Source organism: Orcinus orca, chromosome 10, assembly GCF_937001465.1.
Source record: "Orcinus orca chromosome 10, mOrcOrc1.1, whole genome shotgun sequence".
NCBI lineage: Eukaryota > Metazoa > Chordata > Mammalia > Artiodactyla > Delphinidae > Orcinus > Orcinus orca.
The window spans coordinates 30,719,834-30,725,728 of record NC_064568.1 but is presented as its reverse complement, the minus strand read 5'-3'; positions in this window follow the sequence as shown (position 1 = coordinate 30,725,728).

The following is a 5,895-nucleotide window of genomic DNA, read 5'->3' as shown; positions in this document are numbered from 1 at the left end:
ATGTAGAATGCTTAACACAGCCCTGACTCACCGCGAGTGCTCCCTGTATGGCAATCATCAATACTCTTATTGTTGTTGCTGTATTTCCCCCAACACCTTTGCCCCCTCCAGCCAAGCAGAAGTGTGGTTTCTTCCTTCTGCTGCTTCTCCTGGTCCAGCCCCTGCCTCAGTTGCTCCCCGTTCCTTTTCTCCCTGTTCCAGTCATGGCTGGGTACAGTTTCTGATTTCCTGCAGTAAGCAGAGCACCCACAAAATTGGAAAGAGCAGTGACAAAATTAGCAGTCAGCCAGAGCAGGAAAAATGCCGTAAGTCAGCCCTGAAGATCAAACTCCTTTGTCAGCCATCCCATAATTATCCACTGGCTCGGCTCTTGGTGGGATGGGAAGAGAGAAAAGGAATTTTATACATTTATTAATTTTTCCCCATCTGCTTGGAGTCCTGCTGAAATATGGCTGACGAGCCACACTGAAATCCTGCCTGACTGGAGGCCTTGATGGGCTGAAGGTCTGAAGCCCGGCTCCTGGCAGGATGTGGGTCTGAAATGCAACCTTTGGACCCCGTGCCATGCGTAGGAGGAATGAGGATTGTGGCCCCGGAGCCCAGCTCAGGGCCTGACACCGGGGAGATGCTTGGTATACAGACACACATGATTTATGGAATGACGGTTGGTGGTGAAGGGTCAAGACTAGCTGTTCCAGGTCCAGCTTTGCCTGGTCTCACTGTGTGGCCTGGGCACAGCTCTTAACTTCTCTTTCTTCATCTGCAAAACGGGGATAAACTTCTGCTCCTTCCTGACCCACAACCTTGTGGAGACAAGCAAGAACGGCAAAAGGTGGGAGAGTTTTGAAAAGAGGAGTTCCAAACCTCTCAAACCCAGCCCTCTCCATCATTCCCAAAGAATGATGGTAGACGGTGAGACTCTTAACTCAGAAGTTCTGAGCAGTTTTCAAATGTCTTCAGAGGCATGCGGGAGGAGGAGGCAGGGGAGGGGGAGTAAAAGGGGAAGGGTACAGGGGGACAGGAAACACTGTTTACCTTCGAGTAGTTTTAGGGCAAGTGTTTCTGAAGAGGAGTCTGTTTCCTATAGTGATAGAGATAGACTGGAATTCCAATCTTTATTCTGAGGCTCCTTGGCTGTGTGACTTTGGACAAGTCACTTGACCTCTCTGAACCTCATTTTCCTCATGTGTAAAAGGAATAACAAGGATCCCCACCCCAAGGGGCTGTGAGGATGAAATGAGGTAATTCATGTAAAGCTCTGTGCAGAGCATATTTGGACAACAGCAATTCTCCATAGAAGTCAGGTACTACTATTGTGACGCTGCTAATGATAGTGGTGTTAAGTCCACTGCCCATTGGTAAGTCCCAGGTAACCAGTCCACTAAGCACACCTTTCCCAAGAACTGGGTGACCGCAGGGAAACCTTACCACCCTTCCCTTTCTATCTTGGGCTGCCACCTACTGGCGGGGATCAGAATTACAGCTACTGGAAAGACCTCTCTGTGGCTTGGGGAACAGATACACCCCCTCCCCTCACGGCCCCATCCTCACTCCGGCGGGAGAGCAGTGGCATGTTGGTGGGCAGGGGGTAGGGAGATATAAGACCCAAATTCCGAGGTCATGAGTACCTTGCAGAGATTCCTGAAGGCTTGTCCACCCCGATGATGAGAAAGTCAGTTCCCAAGTCTTGTCCATTTTATTTCCTGAATATCCCTGAGACTGGTCCCCTTTTTCCATCCTGTCTCCTGGCCAAGCCACCACTCTCTCTCCCTGGATGATACAGCAGCTTCCTCACTGGCCTTCCTTCCTCCACTCCCTTCTCCATACATCAGCCAGGAGGAATTTCTTAAAAACTGCATATCCGATCATGTCGACCCCAGCTTAAATCTCTCACTGTGTCCCCAGGGCTCCTGGGCAAAGTCTGAGACCCTTTGGCCAAGCCCATGGGCCCTTTGGGCTCTCAGCTCTGCCGCTCAGCCCTTAGGTCCCACCCTCTGCCCCTTGCAGGCCTGGTTCATGCTCTTGCTTCACCTGGCATACCCCTCCCTCCCCTCTGCCTGGTGAACTCTGACACACCCCAAGCCTCACCGTGGTTGCTGCCTCCTCCAGGGTGCCTTCCCTGCTCCTGCAATCTTTCCCCTAACGTAGTCCTTATCAAGCCACATTGCCTCTCGATCTGTGTGCCTCCTAGGCTACGAGCAGGAGCCGTGCCTGGTTTTCTTCACCAAGGTATTCCCGGTAAGTACCCAGTTCCTGACACATAGCAGGTGAGCAATAACTTTTTGCTGAGTGAGGAAACTGACTCTTAGTGGGTAATAGACTCAGCGTTACAGACTCAACTCTCTACAGCTGTTGTTTTTGGACTCTCTGTCCTGCCCTAATCTCAAACTGACCTGGGGGTCCCTACAGTGGCCACAGTGCCCTGAGATGACGTTGAGAGTCTGACGGGTGTTGGCCACTTTGTGATGCTCACCCCAGCGAGGCCCGGGGTGGCCTCGAGAAGTGACATTTAAGGACATTGCCTGCAGGCAGGGTGGTCTTGTCTCTCAGTCCAGGCCTGTGCTCAGTCCCATCCAGCTGGCCACGCCCACTGCCTCTCCTAGGATGGGTCCCCCAGAAGCTGACTTTGGGATGAGGATCTCATGCAGGTGATTTATTAAGGACTGGCCCCTGGGGGGACAAAAGTAAGGGAGTGGGGGAGCAGAGGATGGGGAAGTGGAAGCAACTGAGCAAAGGGACGCTTCCAGGCAAAGTCCCAGCTTCAATTTGAGTCCCCAGGGAACTCTGGAGTATAAATTACTCCTCATGGTTGTCCTGCCCCAAGACCAGAAGCTGGGCTTTCACATTCCCAGCCAGGCAGTCATTAGCTATGGACCATCCCGGGCTGATGTGAACTCTGGCGCTTCCTGGCCTCTCTTCTTTTTTTTTTTTTTAATTAATTAATTTATTTTTGGCTGCGTTGGTCTTCCTTGCTGCACGCGGGCTTTTCTCTAGTTGTGGCGAGCAGGGGCTACTCTTCGTTGCAGTGCGCAGGCTTCTCATTGTGGTGGCTTCTCTTGTTGCGGAACACAGGCTCTAGGCTCGCGGGCTTCAGTAGTTGTGGCACACAGGCTCAGTAGTTGTGGTTCACAGGCTCGAGAGCGCAGGCTCAGTAGTTGTGGTGCACGGGCTTAGTTACTCCACGGCATGTGGGATCTTCCCGGACCAGGGATCGAACCCATGTGCCCTGCATTGGCAGGTGGATTCCCAACCACTGCGCCACCAGGAAAGCCCCCTGGCCTCTCTTCTTTGCACCTGGGAGCAAAGAAATTTCAAGTAGCCCAAGGGCAGTTCTCCCAAGAAGAGTGCAGACTGACCAGTCTCAGCACAGGCTGCGAGAGACGACATGGGTGGGGCACCAACCTTCTCGCTGTGCTGCCCTTCCAAGCTCCCTGTCTCCAGGAGACCCTTCCCCGATTCCCTGATTCATCCTGTTGACGTTTTCTTTTCTTTTAATATTTATTTTATTTATTTATTGGTTGCCTGGGTCTTAGTTGCGGCTGGCGGGCTCCTTAGTTGCAGCTTGCCATATCTTTAGTTGTGGCACACGGGCTCCTTAGTTGCAGCATGTGGGCTCGTTAGTTGTGGCATGCTGGATCTTTTTTAGTTGCTGCATGCAGACTCTCAGTTGCAACTTGCTGGCTTCTTAGTTGTGGCATGTGAACTCTTAGTTGTGGCATGCAGGTGGGATCTAATTCCCTGACCAGGGATCAAACCTGGGCCCACTGCACTGGGAGCAGAGTCTTAACCGCTGCGCCACCAGGGAAGCCCCCCGCATTGACATTTTCTTCCTTCTTTGAAGTGTTGTGCAATGCAGCTTCTAAAAAAGTACCACAACCAGGTGGTCCTTTTTAAAGAGTGGCCCCTGCTGAGAGCTCTGCCTAGCCCTGTTCCTGGCTATGAACTCACTTTAGCAGTCTTTTTGGTCCTCTTTTAATTTTATAAGGTATTTTTGCTTGTTTTAAAGAAAAAAAATCCAAAATACAGAAGTCGTGTGTGGTAATCATGGACACTGCCTGCACCTTCATCCCCAGAGAGGGTATCTGGCCAGATGTTTTCCCAAACATCTTATATACATATTTTCTTCTTTGACTTCTGCTGATGTGGCTATTTTATCTTATTTAATGTCCACAAGCCCCTGAGAGACTGATACCCTCCCCGCATTTCTCAAAGGAGAACTGTGGCTCAGAGAGGTGACGTGACCTGCTCGTGTCCAGCTACCGGGTAGCAGGGCCAGTGCTCAGAGCCGGGCCAGGCTTTCTGTCCGGCCATGCTGCCTGCGAGGTGTAACTACCCATTAGAATGGAAGTGAGTCAGCTAAGAGAAACTGAGGGGCTTGGTCAGGGTCCAGGGCCTTCAGAAGCACCCTCCCCCCACCCCAGGATTGACCAATTGGTCCTAGGGGTCAGGAAGGAAGGGCACTGGGGTTCAGGGGCAGCCCTTTGTCAGCACGTCAGGTGTGGGAGGAGGGTCCTGCCACTTGGAACAAAAAGGGAGGATCGGAGCAAATCCATTTGCTCCCAGTGCTGTCAAGCGGTACATGGATGTGGGCGTCTGTGTAAGTGGTCGGGGGCGGGGGGGCTGCCAGCAAACTCTCCCCTGAGAGTGAGCTACTGTGCTTGGGGGAGGAGGGGCTATGGAACCGGCAGGTGGCTGGCTGGGCGCCTTCTGCTGACTTCCTCAGTCAAGCCTGCTCAAGGCCCTCTGAGCTGGCCATGATCATGGATCACGACTGCAGCCCCTGTCCCAGCCTGCCATGGCCCCTGTCACAGGTTCCCGCACTCTGTCCTTCTCTACCTCAGGCCCTCTTGGCCCGTTTGAAGCCCTGCCTGTCCCCAGAGCTTGGTAACTGTGAGCCCCACGCCAGTGGAGTGCACAGGACTTCAGCTTCTGCTGTCCCCCTGCTCGGGGAGTTTGCCCTTGGGGCCTGGACATCTTCTCCACGAGCCTTGCAGTCTCCCCGGTACACACTCCAGGAACCCGAGTACCGGTGTTCTCTGCTCCCATGCCTCTCCCAGGATTTGGTCTGCCCCCTGCCCCCCGCCCTTCTCAGAGACCCCAGTCTGGGTCTTACCACCATATCCCTTGGGCCTCACCACTTCAGTGGCCTCCAGCAGCTGGTATTGACATCTCTCGGCCAAGGACTCTCTGCAAAGGCAAGAAGGCCGCTCTTTCCCACACAGGTCAGACCAGAAGGGCCCAGGAATTCACATCAGCCCCAACACCAGCAGCCCTCCAACGATGGCCGATGGGAGTTGGTGTATAAGTACCCCAGCTCCCTCCCCTCTGCCTGAGATCTCTGAGGTGTGTGTCCTGCACCGATTCCTAAGGGTTCCCCGTGGGATTAAGTTCCACTCACCCCCAGCAGTAGCTGAGTCGACAACACACCGCTTCTTGGCTGCCTTCTCTTTTCTGTCTTACTTTCCCATCTGCTATGGGTGTTTTCTAGAATCACTTCCCAAATAAACGACCTGTACCCGAATCCTTATCTCGGGGCTGCTCCCGAGGGAACCCACACAGAGACAGCCGGGATGTTTTCCCCGAAGCCTTTCTCAGATCTCCTTGCTTCCTTCCCCTCTCCAGATCTGGATTTTCTCCAGCTCGCACTCAAGCAGCAGGTGAAGACAGTGTTCTCCGCGTCTGCTCCTCTGGCTGTCTCTGTTGCTGTGGATCTTACCCCTCACACTGGGAGCCAAGGATTCTTCCACACCTAAAAGTAATCCCCACGGAGCCGACCTCCTTTCTAGCTGCTTAACCAGGTGCTTGAAGCCGTCACCAACCTGTTGGAACTTGTGGCCGAGCAGACTCAGTCTAGACCACCCCAGGGGAAATGCTGCACATCAAGGGGTGGGAAAG